General features: G+C 40.1%; 1 pseudogene; it reads right to left on the bottom strand.

The window, feature by feature from the left end:
- The window catches only part of LOC109835016, an 88,519-nt pseudogene that overhangs the window by 47,942 nt on the left and 22,101 nt on the right, over nt 1–18,476 (bottom strand).

The following is an 18,476-nucleotide window of genomic DNA, read 5'->3' as shown; positions in this document are numbered from 1 at the left end:
AGGTATAGTAAGGATTTTCTTGTATGGTTTAAAGACACCGTGGCTGAATCTCAATCAATACCCAAATACATGAAGTTTTTTTGATGGGTCCCAACAATATCGCCAAGAGATATAGAGGATATAATATTAATGGCTATACTTTCTACATCAAAGCCCGCGATGATACATGCAAAACTCAAAATAGTGGTGTTTCTTTATTAAGTGAAGTGGATAGTTATGCAAGCTCTAGGGACCATAATCCTATAACTGCTAAAGTGTCATTCTATGGAGTCATACAAGATATCATTAAACTAGACTACTGGGGCAATTTTAGTATTGTTTTGTTTAAGTGTGATTGGTTTCAGCATGACACGGATGAATATGGGCTTACTCGTGTAAATTTTAACAACAAATGCAATAAATGATCCTTTGGTGATGGCATGCCAAGTGCATCAAGTTTTTATGTGAAAGACCCTGTTGAAGAGGTTAGTAAGAATTGGTATTATGTTTTGAAGATTCCAAGCAATGTGTTTGAAGATCTTGGTGTCACTCATAGCGATCAATATTGGGCCGAGAATCATGACAACGAAATGGATTCGATTGCAAGCATTAATGATGATGATGCAGATAATATTGGTTGGTGTAGAGATGGTTTGCCAAGATCCATTGTTGACATTCCACCAAACATGGAGGAGATAGAAGATGAAAATGAAGGAGAATCAGAAGGTGGAGATCAAGATGAATCAGAAGGCGGAGATCAAGATGAATCAGATTGGGATAGAAGATTCAAACACATTGCTTGGAATCTTCAAAACATAATGCACAAATCAGCTTTTTTAATGAAGATATCAGCAACTTGTCAAATGCAATATGCTCTCACACGCACAAACAGACACACCAACCCACCTGCAAATACATGCGCATATACACATGCAAATACATGCTCAATGCTCACAGACAGATGTTCTCAGAGAAGGCCAAGAGTAGTGTACAATGTTGTCATTCTTAGTAGTTAGTTTATTAATTATCTGTGTGAGTTAAGATGTTCTCATTTCTTATGCCTGTTCAGAAAAGTTTCTGGTTTATAATATAAGTTGCATCATAAATAGAGATCAACTTCAATCTTTCTTAACCCCTCTGGATAAGTAATTAAGTAATTGATATTCTTCAATGTCTGCTATTGTTAGTTATATTTAATTATCAATATCCTGTAGCTAGCTAGTTAGTACTGCGCATATGCTTTCTTTTCCTACATATCTTTGATTAATTTCTCTTAACATTTTCTTTAGTCTCATTTGAATGCTTCAAAATATGATTGGTTAAAATTCTTAATTTGTCACATTGACATTTTCAGCTTATAAATCATGGAGTGCCCGATGTCGTGATCAAATCATTGAAGGAGAAAGCATATGCACAGTTGCCTGATAGCATGGAAGGCTACGACCATGCATTTGTTGTCTCAAAGGAGCACGACCGCTTAGTTTCATTAATGGTATGATGGCTAGATTCTGAGTTGAAATGTTGGTAGTGTGGATTTAATATTTTGTAGTTTTTATACTATACTACTGAATGTTGACACTTATCGTTATAGTTACTTATGCTCAACATTTTCACTTTGATATTGTGTATTAAAATTTGATTTGGCCATGTTCTTAAAAAGATTGTCCAGGTAATTGGATACTATATAATTTTGATGTAGGGAACCAAGAACAACCAAATTAGAGCTGTTGCAATAGCTCAATCAGAATTGTTGCAATAGCTCGATCAAAACTGTTGTGATAGCTCAATCAACCATTGTGTTAGGTCTTTTAAAACCGTTGCCTTAGGATTAAAAAGTGCTATTAGGAACAAAAATAGAACCGCTGCTTAGGTCAGGAAAATCGTCGCGCTTGTGTGCGGTTCATTAAAATGAACTGTTGCTTTAGCTATGGTAACCATAGTCTTAGGTGACAATAAACCGCCACATTAGACAAACCGTTGCATTAGGGTACCTAATGGAACGGTTATTAAACTGTTCCTCTATAGGGGAAAACTGTTGTCTATAATCTAGGGCAACGCCCGCAAAGAAGACGGATGGGCAACTGCTGCACTTGCCCTAAGGTAACGGTTTTTATGCTAATGTAGCAGTTTTTAACCGTTGCCTTAGCCTAAATCTGTGGTAGTGAGAAAGAGCAATTGTTTCAGCTTCTTGGAGGGTTAAGTCCTGTAAGAAAGCCAACATATCAAAAAAGTTCCCCAATAAAAGGCTAAATAGAAAGAATGGGAAAAATAAGGGGTGTTAACTTGTGCTAGTTACCTTGTTGTATTGCTCCTGGAGAGAGCTGTCAGCACCTTCGGAACCTGAATGTACCCGATGGGTCTGTATAATACCTGCAGATCATTTGCTGTCAATAATCAACTATTAGCAAAAATATACATTCACAATTGGTAGAAAAGATAATTTCACCTGCCAACAGGTTAAGGAAAATTAGTTAATGACGTTTCTTATCAGTGTGCGAGGGAACAGATCGATGGTTTGTTTAGGCTGATATAATTACATAAGACTCTATAGAGGGACGGCTTCATAATAGGGCAACAACCATACTACATAGAGACACTAGTGTTTTTATTTAGCATAAAATAGAAGCCAGACTCTTGAAGCATTTTCAACAAGAATATAGATAAAAATTCTTGAGTGACACCATCCAATTAATAAACTATAGTCTTCGAAAAGGCTAATCCGTCCATTACTTGATCCTAATCATTTCTTGCTTATCACGTTGTATATGAAAATTACAAATTCTTATAAACAGAAAATGCACTGCATGATGTTGCGCGCAGCGGAAATTTCGGCAGCACTTCGGCAGCACAACAAGAGTTAGGTCGCAATAAGAATTCTTGTTTCTCAAAGGGAACAAGAATCTGAAGCCTAATATCCCATCAAAGTGGGATATTTGCTCTTCCTCTCGTCAGCTCTAGGACTGCGCGTCGAGGGAACCTAAAAAGCTATTACAAATCACACAAAAGCAGTACAACCAATTTTTACGTGGTTCGGCAAATTGCCTACGTCCACGGGGCAAGGAGGAGGGAGATCTACTAATAGAGGGAGAGAATACAACTAGGGTTTACAATTACTCTCAATCTAAACCCTCAAACAAACTCTCAAATCCCTCACAATATCTCTCTACAAAAGACAATTACTCTCAATCTAAACCCTCAAACAAACTCTCAAATCCCTCACAATATCTCTCTACAAAAGGATGCACAAAATCCTAGAGAAGAGCTGCTCAAACACAAAGAAACAAAACAAAACAATCGGACTTTGTTCCTTCTTTGCACGAACTGCAGCCGCCACAAAATTAACCAAGCAAAATTCTCCTTGTGCTCTCTGTAGCCGCAACCCAAGAAACAATCTCCAGCACCTGCGCACGCCCACAGCAAATCAACAATCACAGCCGCAAATTCGTCCTTGCACCCAGCCTCCTTTTTCTCCCGTAAAACCTAATAAAACATCATTTATATATGCAACAGTAGAAGAAAACGCGTGCCTATGTCGGCTCAAAATCAATTCATGGGCCTGGGCCTTATCAGGTCCGTTCACAATTCTCCACCTCGGTGAAGTTTCTTCCAAAACTGAGCCGACACCATAGCATCCAAATGTCCCAACTTATTGTGTCCAGTACGAACTCAATCCACAACAAGTCGAGAACCCAAACGAGAGTCCATGAGCACCAATGTGTCGTCTCTCTAAACTCGGCTGCACCAATGTGGTTGCCTACGTACCCCCTCTCCCAAGGGATCAAGCCGCCCGTAGTTCATCCAAATGGCCGTCAACGGCCTCAACAATCACGAATATGCAACAAGTTTCGACAATGATCAAACTTGTTGCTCGGAACCACCTTAGTGAGCATATCCGCTGGATTATCCTTCGTGTGGACTTTCACAATCTCCACATCGCCATCTTCAAGAACATCTCGAACGAAGTGATAACGAACGTCAATGTGCTTCGTCCTCGCATGAAAAACCTGATTCTTCGCCAAATAGATAGCACTCATGCTATCACAATGAATAGTGACGGACCTTTGCGATATACCAAGTTCCTCCAAAAGTCCTCGAAGCCAAATAGCCTCCTTCACAGCCTCCGTAACTGCCATATACTCTGCCTCCGTCGTAGACAAAGCCACCGTCGACTGAAAGGTGCTTCTCCAACACACCGACGCACGGGTCAAAGTAAACACATACCCTGTCGTAGACCGGCGCTTATCCAAATCCCCGGCATAATCTGAATCAACATAACCAATGCATAGCTGCCCACCTGTAGTGTCCCGCTCATAAACCAAACCAACATTGAGCGTACCTCGAATGTACCTCAAAATCCATTTCACAGCGTCCCAATGACCCACTCCTGGATCGTGCATGTATCTCGAAACCATGCTCACCGCCTGTGATAAATTTGGTCTTGTACATACCATTGCGTACATCAAGCTCCCAACCGCACTCGCATATGGAGTCTTCGACATTAACTATCTATCTTCAACTGACTTCGGTGAAAGACCAGCTGAAAGCTTCAAATGGGCTCCCAATGGTACACTAACTGGCTTCGTATCCATGCTAACATGGAATCGCTGTAGAACCTTCTTCAAATAAGCCACCTGTGTCAAACAAATTCTGTCCTTCTTCTTGTCTCTGCCGATCTCCATCCCTAAAATGCGCTTGATAGCTGAACTTTTAACTCATCTATAGCCGACCTGGAAATAGAGGCAACCAACATGTCATCGACATAGAGCAACAAATAAATGTACGCACCTCCTTTCAACTTGCGAAAATATACGCAAGGATCAAACTGGCTCCGAGTGTACGAATGACCAATCATAAAACCATCGAATCGCCTATACCACTATCGAGGAGACTGCTTCAAACCGTATAGCGATTTCTTCAGTCTGCAAACCAATTTTTCCTTCCCTGCAGCTCGGAATCCCAATAGCTGAGTCATATATATTTCTTCATCAAGATCACCATGAAGAAATGTCGTTTTCACATCCAACTGATCTAATTCCAAACCATACTGTGCCACCAAAGCTAGCAAAATCCGAATCGAAGAGTGCTTCACCACCGGAGAGAAAACCTCATTATAGTCAATACCTTCCTCCTGTGCATAGCCCTTCGCAACCAACCTAGATTTGAACCTCAATGGAGTGCCCTCGATGCCCTCCTTCTTCGTGTATACCCACTTGCAACCAATAGCCTTCCGCCCCTTTGGAAGCTCAACAAGCTCCCATGTATCGTTCTTATGAAGAGATTCCATCTCCTCCTGCATAGCCACTTGCCACGAATCAGCCTCCGAACTCTGCTCGGCCTCTCTGAATGTAGTAGGCACTAACTCATCGATACTCTCCACCGGAAGTGCATACGCAACTGTGTCGGCATACCGTGCTGGCATCTGTATGTTTCTCCTCTGTCTCCTAGCCGTAATAGAATCCTGAACCTGAGCCGTCGGTTCCTGATCCTGCACATTTATACTCGTATCCTCCGTGTCATCATCGTGCTCGCCTGACGTCACCTCAGTCGGCACCTGCATGGATACTATACCATCTGGACAATGTGGAGCTGCATCGATCTCCACCACTTGCGATATTTCCTCCGTCGGGTCGCTCTCTACCTGATGAGAGCTGGGAAGCTTCAAGATAGAAGCTTCATCAAACGTGACGTCCCTACTCAGCACAATCTTCTTATCAACTGGATCCCAAAGCTTGTATCCCTTGACACCACGCTTGAATCCTACAAATATGGCCTTCCTAGCTCGAGGTTCCAATTTATCAGTTCTAACATGATAATATGCAGGGCACCCGAATACCTTGAGCTGGTCATAGTCATGTGCTGGCTTTCCCGACCACATCTCCATAGGGGTTTTCCCCTCAATCGCAGATGAAGGCAGCCTATTAATGAGGTGGCTCGCATATGTAAGTGCCTCAGCCCAAAAGATCTTCTCCAAACCACTCTGCGACAATAAGCATCGGATCTTCTCCAGTAAAGACCGATTCAACCTCTCTGCCACCCCATTTTGCTGCGGTGTATGACTAACTGTGAAGTGTCTCTCTATGCCCTCGTCTCGACATAGCTGCTGAAAGGGGTCAGAAGTATACTCACCACCGTTGTCGGATCGCAACGTCTTGATCTTTCTCCCAGTCTGCAGTTCCAATCTCTTCTTCCACTCCACAAACAAATCTAGGACTTCACTCTTCTTCGTCATGGTGTACACCCAACAACGCCTAGAATAGTCATCTACAAAAGTGACGAACCAATGTCTACCACCAAGTGATGCAGTCTTGGTGGGACCCCAAACGTCTGTGTGCACGTAGTCCAGGATGCCCCTCGTCTGATGAATGGCAGTCCCGAACTTCACCTTCGTCTTCTTGCCAAGAACACAGTGCTCACAGAACTCAATCTTCCCACTCTTGGCTCCCTTCAATAGCCCCTGCTTGCACAATGCCTGCAGTGACTTTTCACCTGTGTGCCCCAACCTATAGTGCCAAAGTCTGCTCATGTCCGCTTCTGAAATAGCCGAAGCAACCTGGCCAATCTCGGTGCTTCCCTTCACATAATATAAATTCCGATTGCGGACTCCCCTCATCACCACCAATGATCCCTTAGTAACCTTCGCTACAGCGTTTTCGAAAGTCACCTTGAATCCCTTCGCCTCCATAGCTCCGACTGAGATAAGATTCTTCTTCAGCTGATGAACAAAGCTCACCTCCTTCAACTCACGGACTACTCCATCGTGCATCCTAATCCGCACGGTACCTATCCCACAAACGCCATAGGATTGATCATTTCCCATGACAACAACGCCCCCGTCGACTTTCTCAAAAGATGCAAACCAGTCTCGCCTAGGGGTCACATGAAAAGTAGCGCCGGAATCAAGCATCCAATCTGATGCATCCACATGGTTCACCTCTGGAGTAATCAATAGAGAAAAGCACGAATCATCGGAAATATCGCCTTTCGCAACGTTCACCTCATTGGCCTTCAGGCCCTTTTTCTTGCCATTCTCCATCTCCTTGAGCTTCGGGCAGTCTCTCTTCCAATGTCCCTGCTCCTTGCAGAATGCACATTGGTTCTTTGTTAATTGGTGGCGGCCTCTAGACTTTGACCTCCCTCTGTTACCACCTTTCGGATATGGGCTTCTACCTCTTGTCGACAAGGCCTCTCCTGAAGTACTAGCGCGGGAAGTCTCCTTATCCTTCCTCCTCAAATCGTAGTTCGTCAAAGCGTTAGTCACTTCACTATAGCTGATAGAAGATCTCCCGTTCAACAAAGTGAGCACGAAGGTATCATACTCCTCATCCGGTAAGGAGCCCAACAAAATAATCGCCTTGTACTCATCCGATATCTTCTCATCAACATTCGCCAAGTCCGACAACAACTTAGTGTAGTTGTTCACATGAGACGCTAGTGAGGTGCCTCGGGACATCTGGAATCTGAATAACCTACGCAACAAATGCAACCTGTTCTCAACACTCTTCGAGGTGCCTCGGGACATCTGGAATCTGAATAACCTACGCAACAAATGCAACCTGTTCTCAACACTCTTCGTAAGATACTTATTGTTGAGAATTTCCCACATCTTCATCGCAGACGTCACCCGAATCACATCATATTTCAGCTCCTGTTCCAAACAGGACTTGATCACCCCACAAGCGTTCCTATTCATCTTCTCCCATATCTCCTCTTCATATTTAGGTGGCCTCTCGTGGACCATGATGGTCTCTTCCAAATTCTGAGCATTGAGCGCATCCTGTACGTCGCTCATCCACAAACCAAAGTTGATTTTACCGTCATATTTCACCACACTAATTTTGGTGTTCTGAAAACCAACTTTTCTCCCATTGCGAACTAACTCCAAATTGCAGAGAAAGAACAAATTTGATAGAATTAGGAACCACCCAACTGAACCCTAGATCGGATTCCAAATAGATCTCCTATCCACACGAGGAAAGCGAAATCTCCAACGGCAACTCCTAATACTATCTCCACCGAAGCTAAGAACTCCAAGAACTAAGCTTCACACAAGAATCTTCCTCCACCAAAAAACCCTAGATCTGAAATCTGGAGGCTCTGATACCACTTGTTGGGCAGCACTTCGGCAGCACAACAAGAGAGTCAGGTCGCAATAAGAATTCTTGTTTCTCAAAGGGAACAAGAATCTGAAGCCTATATCCTATCAAAGTAGGATATTAGTTCTTCCTCTCGTCAGCTCTAGGACTGCGCGTCGAGGGAACCTAAAAAGCTATTACAAATCACACAAAAGCAGTACAACCAATTTTTACGTGGTTCGGCAAATTGCCTACGTCCACGGGGCAAGGAGGGGGGGGATCTACTAATAGAGGGAGAGAATACAACTAGGGTTTACAATTACTCTCACATGATTCATCACTGCCATGCCAAAGCAAAAATTGTCCATTTACAATAGTATAAGTGCTTTTACGCTTACAAATCTGGCAATAGTACAAAATAGGACAGCCCAAACGGTTGGAATCGTTTGGGAAAACACAGTCCCAAACGGTTATAACCGTTTGGACGGATAAAAGACCCGTTTGGGCTGAAGCCGTTGGGGAAAAGTCTACCCCAACGGTCACCCAAACGGTTGTAACCGTTTGGGAAAAATCCCAAACGGTTGTAACCGTTTGGGATTTTGCCCAAACAGTTACAACCGTTTGGGATGTAATAAATTGCCAAACGGTTAAAACCGTTTGGCTAATTTTTTGCCCAAACGGTTGAAACCGTTTGGGGCAAATATATGCACAAACGGTTCAAACCGTTTGGGCGAAGGTGGAGGCGCGGGCGATGATGAGGGATTTGAGGGGATGGAGAGGACGATGATGGTGAAGAGGAGGCGGTTCTTGGAGAGGAGGGAGAGGACGACGATGATGATGGTGAATAGGAGGCGGTTCTTGGGGATTTCAGAGATCGATTAGGGATTTTAGACGGCGCGGACGATTTTAGATTGGGGGAAATTTTTGGAGGGGAAGCGGAGGAAGAGAACGCAGATATTGATTTTATTTCCAGGAAAAAAAAAACACCCAAACGGTTTAACCCGTTTGGGGTAATATCCCAAACGGTTACAACCGTTTGGGCTATGTGTTTAGGATCTTATTCTTGCCCAAACGGTTGCAACCGTTTGGGTTAAGTTATCCCAAACGGGTTAACCCGTTTGGGATGTTTTCATTTGCCCAAACAGTTACGAGAACCGTTTGGGAAGGCCAGTTTTGTACTAGTATGGTTTCAAAAAATAAGTGCAAAGATTGTCCATTTACAATAGTAAAACCTCACTTTTCACTCAGCATGTTGATATAAAGCAACAATCGGAGACTATGTTGCCTAGATACGAGTACGGGTACGGGACACGATAAATTTGTAAAAAGGAGGGTACGGGGACACGACTGTATATATATATAATAATTCACTTTAGATCAATATTGAATTAAAGACCTATTACATTTGCAAATATACCCCAAAATATGACAAGCATCCCTCAAAATATTACAAGTATATTGTTTAAAGTTGCAAATATACCTCCAAAAGTTAGTTCTATATCCCAAAAACTTACAACTCACTAGCATATTCCAGAAGTTAAAACTATATTCCTTGCATAAGAAATAGAAAGCTATTTTTACTTTAATTAAAAATTTAGAACTAATATTATTACCTATATAAACAAATACAAGCATTAAAAGCCAAATCAGCCCAGACCTAAGTGGGCCGCTTAAAGCCCAACCATTTCAAAAAAAAAAAAAAGGTGGTGAAGAAAAACCCAAACCCAACTTGCTGATAACCCTAATTCTCATCAAAGCTTCCTTGATGTTGCCACAAAAAATTGTGCTGCCGAAACCTTGTTCCTCATCAAGGCTACCTCGTCGAAGCTTCCCTGACCCTCATCGACGCCTCTCAGATCTTCCCCAACGCCATTGAAGCTTCCCTGACCCTCGTCGATGCCTATCGGATCTCCCCGACGCCGTCGAAGCTTCCCCGACACTCGACCCTATCGGATCTTCCCTGATGCTATTGAAGCTTCCCCATCCTCGTCGACGCCTCTCGAAGCTTCCCTGACCCCCGTCGATTTCCGTCGTCGAGGCACAGATTTCCATCGTGAAATTTTAGGTTCGTAATTTTTTCCTTTCACTCATGAAATCGATGTGTCCCTATCGTTTAGGTGCGGATCCGCACCCAAAACGTACCCGACATGGGTACGGGACCAAGAAAGTCGTGTCGGGGTACATGTCGGGGTATTACAGATCGGAGGTAGCACCAGCATAAGAACCACAAGGTGATGTGATAGTACAAGAGAATAAACCATCTAGCTTACATTTTAAAGTGAATGATATTTCTACTTCTTACTAAAGAGAAGCAAAGACGACACCCTAAAACATGGGGGGATAGATTATGAGCCTTTGATGGACTCAATGGGAATTCTTCCCATTGTGTGGCTCAGAACCAACAGCTCGCATGCGGTTCAAAACCAACAACTTGCATGTGGTCAGTTCTAATAAGATTTGTAGTTGAAAACATGAGTGACTTTTCAAAGGTAATTCATGTGATCGGTTCTGTTAAGATTCACAGTTGAAAACAAGAGTGACTTTTCACAGATAATTCAAGACAGTACTACCGAGCATAGTATTTGCCCAATATACTTAAAGAATGCATACTAACATGCAGCTAGATGCTGCAATCTATCTGGACTTAGAAATCTTCATATAAGGATTACTTCTGATCCCGGATTCTACACCAACTAGTTGGAGTTATGTTCATTAACAATCAGTCATTGTAACAGAAGAACAATGCCGTGCACAACATACAGAATGTGTGTATAGAAAGACTTACAAGCTTGGTCCGTTTTCATCATGGCCAGCAATCAGAAGAGATACTCCAAAAGGTCGAGACTGAACACAATAATCATAGTAGTTAGTAAGGATTTTAAAGAGCATCACTATGTTCAATATTAGTAATAAGTAGAGGTGGTAAACAATCGAATCGAATCGAGTACTAAGGTGTTCGTATTTGTATTTGCTTAAAATTATCGAATTTGAACGCGGACTCTAATATTCATATATGGAGTTTTTCGAACTCGAATACTTGGTATTTGATAAATATTCATGAATATTCATCGAATATCAAACTATATTTATTTTGCTAAAGAATTTAATTTTCAAATAGTATTTAAATTCATAAATAAAAAATTATTCATTTATAATATATGAAGTATATATATATTTGATTCAAAATTTTTATTAGAAAATAAATTTAATATTATTTAAGTCTTAAAATTAGTACATAAAACTTAAATAGAAATGGTAAGTGGGTTTAAAATATGACATTATATGTGCAATAATACAAATAATAAGTGATCAAATTTTAAACGAAAATTTGATAGACAAACGAATCGAATATACATCTGCTTAAATTCTATTCATTAGTAAACTCGAATACTAAAAAGTATTTGTTTAGTGGTAAATGAACTACCGAATCGAATATGACCAAATAGTCATTTGTTAATTATTTGGTTCATTTCCACCCCCAGCAATAAGTACTATAGCAAACACACTGTAGAAAATGGATCAGATTAGAAGTTAAATGCATGTTTCATTTGAATACTTGAAAATTTTAATGTGTGTTCCATTTGACCACTTAAAACCTATTGCTACCGAATGGGGGCCAATTAGGGGGCAAGACTCATAAATTTAGACAGAACATAAAAGAATAATAAGGAATAAAATTGTATACCATATTAATTAAAATCTTATATGCTCTGAAAAATATAACCATGTGATGGTTTACAAAAAGATCAATTATTAAATCCTGTATCCTGAACACTTCCATTCACTCACTTGTATGTAGGAAACAAATCAACATGCATAATGCGTGTTATGTAACCCAATATGTGTCAATGTGCATACATATGTCACCCATGATGGTGTGCAGGCGTTGCATGTAACAAAAATGATGGTCAGGAATGGTGACGAACAATCTTTGGTCCATTGTCTGCTAAAGGGGGAAAAACATGATGCTTAATGATAGTAATGCTTACCATGGATTCTTCATCTCCTTCACCAAATCGCAAAGCAAGATTGCATAGAGCCTGAGTGGTTGACTCAACTGTCATTGGTTCACCATAAGAAAACCTGTGATTCTGATGATACACAATTTCATTTAGTAACTAATACACAAAATAATTTCAATATGGAGTTTTCTGCAGAATCTAAAAGCACCTGAGTTTCAACACGAGCATGCTCAACAAGAGTCCGCGCATCAGCAATCAATCCACTCATTGCACAGCCTATGTGTTCATCAATTTCCATCATTTTCTCTACACTGCTCGGTTCCTATAAAATTAGAGTAAATAAAAGGCCAAAACCCCTGAAGCTCAAACCGTACAGTACAAAGTGGGATGTTAAGAAATAAATGGTAGGTAAAAGCAATAGCTAATCTGGACCAGGTATCCAATTCAGAGTATAATTTGAATCTCGTTTCAGGCAAGGATCCTTGAAACTCAAGCAATAATGTAGCACATATCCATATTCAAAGTCTACTATAGGATATAATTAACAATTGGGTATGAACACAAAAATGATTCTGGTTACATCCTATTGCATGTATGAAAGTTAAAAAATGAGCACTCTCAGATTATAAAAATTCTATCAGCTAGCATTTACCATGAAGGACTCCTGAACCCAAAATTAACTACAACTGAACATATTCAAAGGATGTAATTTTAATATGTTGCTTTTGCTAAACGTAATCATTCTTCTATAACTTTTGGAAATAATAACATAATGGGATGCCGACTAGTTGAAATTATATTATAAGCTTTATCAAATAAATTATTTCATGATTTCTTTGATTTGAATTATAAGAAAGGGGATGGGCAGGATCTTCACTTTCTAATTCCTCTTGTTAAGTATTTTCTCTTCTAATTCCTCTTCTGAATCCAACCATGATGTTTTGTTTTATGGCAATATTCAGTGTCAACCCAATTTTTGGTTATTACTCCATCCTAGCACTTAAGTTTAATTAGACCAACATAGAATAGTTGTTAAACAAGAATGCTAGTATCAATCATAGTTACACAGTACGCGGTATGTAGCAGGTCACGTACGAGTTCAGGTACGCAATTCACCACTTAGAAAACTTGGATACATTAGGGAGTAGCTTGCTTCAGTATGCAAGTTTGGTAGGTACGCTGTAAAGTTTTTTAGGGTGTGCTTAAAGCTTTCCAAAGTATATAGTAGAAAACTAGAATTCTAACTATGAATTTAATATTTTTTCATACAAAATATTTAAATACTTCTTTTAGATGGTGTTTGTTCCTTTGTTCTGTGTTTTTTCTTCACAAAGCTTGTTTTCGGATCATGCTTTTGTTTTACATCTAATTAACATATGTGTTTAGTTATAGTAAAATCATCAGCTCATACACTCTATTGTGTGGCTCCCTTCACTTAATTGCACACATTGCATTGCGTCTTGTGCACGTGCACTTAAAAAGGCTTTGCATCTAACATACTTGTAAGTGGTACCCCAATTTTGGGGAACTAGTTCATGTAAATATACCGGGAATCGGTTCATAAATGTATCGGGAATCAGTTCGCAAGAACTGTACGATAGTTCGAGGGGGTCTGGCCGTTTGGGGAATCGTGCAACTATGGTATAGATTACATTTATCAGTAGACATTTCAAACAGTTCTTCAGAATGAGGGATATGAATATGATGGGGACATCCGGACTCATACACGAGATTTTCACCGAGTTTATCAGCGCAGGAGGCGCAATATTTCAGCACTATGGTTTTGATTTCAAGTTGTAATAATTAGTTTGAATTTTGAATTTTTGAATTTCGAATTTTGATTTTTATTTGGTAGTTATTGAGCTGATTTAATGTAATTGGTTATGGGAGTGATTTGAGGGATTTAGGAGATATTCCAAAAACTGTAATTTGCTTTATTTAAACTCTCATGTAATCAGTTTGAAAAAATCACTGATGAATGAAATTGATTTGCTAAATAATGGTGTGAAACCCTAGCTTATTGATTTTGATCAGCCGTCAATCTCTTCACAAAATAAAAACAAAGAAAATCAAAATTCGATACTGTTCATCTTCTCATCCACCAGACAATCAAAACCCAACCCTCCTCCCTCTTCCCCTCTTCCCAGTTCGCCGCCCGAAGTCCACCGGACCTCCGTCTCCTCCTTCGACTCAGGCAACCATCACCACCTCCACTACCGATCCAACGCCACTCCAGTCGCCGCTCCCGACCAGACCAAACGCGTCGACTGATCCGTTCAGTGCCGCCACACGGATCCTAACGCAAACACCCGACTCGCCGAACGCCTCCAGTCCGCAACCGACTCCCGCCCGATCGCTGGCCGTGACCTTCATCGACCGAGAGCTCCTCTTCCAGATCTGCCCAGCAGCACCACCGCGTAGCCCGCCGCCCCACTTCATCCCGAGCGTCGCCCATTCCCGCTTCGAGCGCCGTTCTTCATGCGCCAGGTCATCTCGTTCTTTCGCGCTCTTCCAACGGCGATCTTAGTGGTGCCGCGATGTGGTGGCAGTTGGTCTTGACATAAAAATGGAAGAAAATTTAAATATTTAGTAAATATGCCATAATGAATTTAGATTCCTGTTTCACACAAAACGAAATATGGAATTAACTTTGTACAAATGGTATGTAGAAATTGGTAGCTTTTGATTAAATTTTTAAATGATTATTGTGAAATGAATTGATTTAATCAAGCATGAAGATTGTTGTAAATCTCAAAAGATGAATGAAAAAGAAATATTAATATATACAGTATTTTTTTATAATGAGTTAAATATTGTTATTATTGCGCATTAGCCTTAATGATATTAAAGTGTAAATTATAAAATTTTGATATGCATTTGAATAATTGTCTTGATATTAATATAGAATAAGTAAATATAGTGAATATAAAAAAAATTATCTATTATGTAATTGTAAAAAGACTAAGCTGATATAAAATTAGGAAAATCATTGCGACTTAAAAACAATATAAAATAAAAAAAAATAAAATAAAAAGCAGAGAGAGAATGTAGAGGATGAGGATAATGGTGAGAAAGTGAGAGAGGAAGTGGTGAAGAAGAAGAGGGAGGTGGTGAAGAAGAATGGGTTCTGAGATTAAAGTGTGTTGTAGGGCGTAATTGTTTTAATTTCTGTATTATTTTACTAATGCTTAAAATTAGGAATTTGTTTTTATATGTATAAACTTATTATGGTACTTTTCTTCTAAAAACAGTTAAAATAAATTATAATCAGTAATAATATAACAGGTGTGAGTTGTGCAAAGAGCAAATAAACTACTAATATTGTTAGTTAATTATAAATGATTTCAAGGAAAATTATTTAGTCTTATTATATGTATATAAATTATAATCAAAACAAATAGTGTTAAGATAGAGATCTATAGTGTATTGAGAAATTAAGAAAAAAAATAGATAAAAGTATATGAGATAATACAGAAAAAAGAGAAAGAATTAAAGTGTATTATAGTAGACAAGATATAGAACTTTTAAACGTATGTTTTATTTAATTGTTAGAATAAAGTATGATATTGTTTATGTTAATACAAAATGATGAATGATACTTAATTTTAGTATAAGGAAAACTAATGTTATATCATAGTAATCATATATTCGTAATGTTTATACTCTATTATACCCTAAGTATTTGAATATTTAATAATGTGAAACTAACTCATGATTATTTAAATGAATTTATAAAAAAATTGTTATTAAAATTATAATGATAAATCAACTATTAACACTTTCTTATATATGATAATAATAGTCTAATTTAATTTATTATGATATATAAATAATATAATTAGTTCAATTATATTTTATCTATGTTATCTCAATGGTGTACTATCTGGTTTTCTCCTCGCACTCGTGTTATCCTCAGATCCAGATCCCGTTGAAGAATATTTGGGCTTGAGTGATTTAAAACAGAGCCCCTATTCACTCAACCGACCCATTTGATTTGAGTCAAGTGTGGACCAGACCCACTTGACCCAATCCGGAGTTGTTGAAGCTAGTTGAGTCAGATTCAACCCGCTTGATCCCTGATTTTACAATTGATGGTGTATGACAGATCTTGATGCAGATGACGGAATCGTACTAGATCCAGAGACCGGCATAGTAGATCTACAACTTTCCCCGTGGTTTGATTATCAGTCATTCGAGAGCGTGCCCGAGTACGTTGAGCGTGTGACTCATCAGATCGTTGACAGCGTAGAGAGTAGCTTGGGAATCAGTTCGTGGCATCGGCGTTTCCATCCAGATACACCGCTCCATCCGAACTACGCCGCCCTCGGTGGAGAACTTCCTCCCCTCATTTTTGGCGTGTACGAACCACCACCAGAGGAGCCTCCCGTCGAACCAGTTCAACCCGACGAAGGTTTAACTTTCTTTCGCCCAAATATTTTCGGAACCGCTTTTGCTTGCATGTTGCTATCAATATTATTATCAATCGTATTTGTGCTGTATTCAGTTTGATTAAGTGAGCGAGCGAATATGTTGCTAAGTACTTTTACTTATCTAAATATTACAATTTGAACTTTATTGAGAGAACGAATCATTACATTTATTTTCTGGATCATTTATAAAAGATTTGAACTTAATACATTGCAACTTTTGCTTAAAATCCATCGAAAGCTACACTTTATTCTTGAGCTTCCTGCCTAGATCGATCGCTGATTTGGCGAAGCATTGTTGTCGTTAATCTTCATACCTGCATCAACTGTTTCGCATCATTTTTGGTATCAGAGCATGGTTCTAGGGTAGGAAAATTTTTTTATTTTTATTTTTATTTTTTGATTAGTTGAGTCTTTTATTTGATATTAAAAAAAACTCATTCATCTCATTTAGCTGTTTGTGCACACCATTCATCTCATCTAATTGTTAGTGCATGCCCACTCGTACCGGTCTACCCTATCGCTTAGGAGAGTCAAGTGAGTCGACTAGTGAGTCCAGTATGTCAGGTAGTAATGATCCCGAACTCTATAAGAAACTCGATGAACTAGCAGGACAATTAGGTGCCGTAGTCCAGGGTTTAACGAATCTCCGAAATGAAACCAACGAAAAGTTTGCTAGGCTCGAAGAAGCTCGTGTTGCAACTCCACCACCGCCAGATCAAGGTTATCAACATATCGCCCCACCGCTGCAAGGTCAAGGCTATGGAAACTTTGTTCAGCGGCCCCCACATCAACCGGTACCTGATCCGGATGCGCAATACCTGAGGAGTATTAAGATCAACGCCCCAACCTTTGACGGCAAGCTCGACCCACAAGCTTTCTTGGACTGGCTGAAGAGCATGGATCGTTACTTTGATTGGTACGCCCTTACGGAACCCCGAAAGGTCAAGTTCGCCGCTATGAAACTTACCGGACGTGCTTGCCAATATTGGACCAACCTCGAAACGTTGAGGCACATTAGAGGTGAGTTACCGATTACAACTTGGCGAGAAATGACCAACGAACTTAAACAGAAATACCTTCCGCCATCATTTTATCATCGGTTGTTAGATAAGTGGCATCGCCTCACTCAAGGAACCAAATCTGCGAAAGACTATGTCGCACAATTTGACGAACTGTTCACTCGATGCAACACTATTGAACAAGAGGCGCCAATGAAAGTCTTGTCGAAGTTTAGAGCTGGATTGAGAAATGATCTGCAAACCGAACTCTTTGCTCGGGGAGTAGACACCCTTGAAAAAGCTTACGCGTTAGTTCAAGATCTAGATGAAGCCAAATCCCATCAATCTTATAGGAATCAGGATTTTAGAGCTCATTCTTCCCAATCTTCCCGTGCTACTACTTCTAGTCATCCTCCGAGTCGATCTAATCCCAGTTCTTCTCAGTCTAAAGTCGACCCCAAAGGCAAGGAGCCGGAGAAAGATTTTTCCAAGATTGGAGCTCACGTCAAGTGCTACAAATGCCAAGGGTATGGGCATGTTTCTGCGAACTGTCCGACCCGTCACAAGGTGACTATCATCGATGGACAATACGAATATGAACCTGAGCCTGACAGTGATGAGTTTGTCCATCAAGTTGACGATGATACCGATGATTTCGAGGATGACGCAGATGATACTATCTTGAGTTGTCTTAGACAAATTGAAACTCCTACTGTATCAGTTGTCAGATGCGCCATCTTTCAACCCAAGGCTGTTGATGACTGGAGACGTACTTCTATTTTCCATACGTTCACCAAGATTGGTGATAAAAATTGTAAGGTGATCGTGGACAGTGGAAGTTGTATTAACGCGGTCTCCTCAGCTGTGATCGCTAAGCTTGGTCTCAAGGTTGTACCCCATCCTAATCCATACAAGGTATCATGGATTAACGACACCGCCCTCAATGTCCAAGAGAGATGCCTAGTCCCTCTTCAATTTGCCATTTATAAGGACAAAGTTTGGTGCGATGTTTTGAAAATGTGATGATTGGAGACG

The sequence above is a fragment of the Asparagus officinalis genome, chromosome 3 (genome assembly GCF_001876935.1).
Source record: "Asparagus officinalis chromosome 3, Aspof.V1, whole genome shotgun sequence".
In the NCBI taxonomy this organism is placed as follows: Eukaryota; Viridiplantae; Streptophyta; class Magnoliopsida; order Asparagales; family Asparagaceae; genus Asparagus; species Asparagus officinalis.
This window is presented reverse-complemented; position numbering and strand designations above follow the sequence as displayed.